Here is a 1,434-nt window from a genome sequence, read left to right on the forward strand (position 1 = left end):
TGGGGTTTAAACTGTGGAAAGGACAAAAGACACAATATAAGGACGTCACTTTGAGAAATTGTGATGGACATTTTTGCTTTTCCGACAATTTATAGACCAAACAATTAATCAGTTAATGTACAAGTTTAAAAGTAGCAGCAAAGAACAACAAAGAAACAGCTTTAAAATGCTGAATGACTCCATCAGAAATGTATTTTGTATCATATATTAATCAGGATCTTGCTTCTGCCCCCTCCAGGTGGGTTTGCGTCAGCAGGACATGTCCCTGCTGTGCCAGCTGTGGTCTCTCCACGAGTCAATCCAGGAGTACAAGGGCAGCTGCCAGGACCTGAGCGCCGCGTCCAGCCTCAGCATGATGGAGAACGGCTACTTCGACGAGGATGACGAGTATTACCCGGAGCCTGGCGCCACTCCCACCGGGGAGCAGCCGGACGGGGAGGTTGGAGACGGGACAGCAACAATGGCAGCAGCCAAGAATGGGAGCAGCAGTGGCAAAGATGACAGCTGGGACTCCTTTCACGTTACCATCTGAGGCTTCATTCTCAGCATTTATCTGCAGATGGAAAGACATTTTTTGGGGGGTAACGGACTGAAGTAAGCTGGAGAAAAAGTTGAGTGGCTCTGAGAACCTTTTGCCCCTGGAGAAGGGAGTGGTTGGTTAGAGATAGCAGCTCATGGTGTCTCTTTACCATAATAAACTATAAATGTTAAGCTCCAGCTTAACTTGTGCTCCTCCTCGGGTGAAACATATACCTGCTTGTGCTGCAGAATGTTTTTTTGCAGCGTGACCAGGAGCTTCATCACACTGCGGAGCTGAGCGGCCGGGTGTCCTGCTTTCTAACATCCTCTGAAACACTCAGGAGTTGAGATGGATTGTATTCAAAGACTCAATATACTCAAAATTAGGCAATATATACAATGCATTTCTTTTTATAATCAGCTCTGCTGCTGCTTCCGTATCAAGTGGTTTTGCTAACCAGTCACCCTTTTATGGTAGAACGTTTTTTACATATTCAAAATATATGAACAAAGTTTTTATTATTTATTATATAATATAAATAACAAGATATTTGCTTTCCTGTTACTTTCAATGAACGTTTTGTGCTGCAGCTCTACCCAGGCACAAGGGTACAGTATTTACAGGCTGGAAAAGTGAACACACAAGATGGGATTTCTGAACGCCGCGAGCGATGTTGGTGCAAAAAGATGATCGACTTTGTGGACATGTTGATGGGGATGGTGTGTGTGTTACTTTTAAATGGTGAAATAATTCATTTACATAAATCCAGAAGGTCTGGCCAGAAGTTGTCAGACCAGAGAAAGAGGTGGAGACCTTACACCTGTTCACAGTGTGAAAATGCTTGAAAGCACAGTGATGTTTTTGTACAGGGGTGAGGTTGACACTTCTTTGCCTCTCAGCTGGAGCAGGTATTT

The 1,434-nt window shown here is 44.1% G+C and overlaps 1 pseudogene; it reads left to right on the plus strand.

Annotated features, from left to right (window-relative positions):
* Positions 1 to 220: 220 nt before the first annotated feature.
* LOC111667893 (protein FAM89A pseudogene) lies at positions 221 to 1,428 on the plus strand (annotated as a pseudogene).
* The last annotated feature ends 6 nt before the right edge of the window (positions 1,429 to 1,434 follow it).

This window comes from Seriola lalandi, unplaced genomic scaffold (genome assembly GCF_002814215.2).
Source record: "Seriola lalandi dorsalis isolate HSWRI2012SDOR001 ecotype SW California unplaced genomic scaffold, Sedor1 jcf7180002003777, whole genome shotgun sequence".
In the NCBI taxonomy this organism is placed as follows: domain Eukaryota; kingdom Metazoa; phylum Chordata; class Actinopteri; order Carangiformes; family Carangidae; genus Seriola; species Seriola lalandi.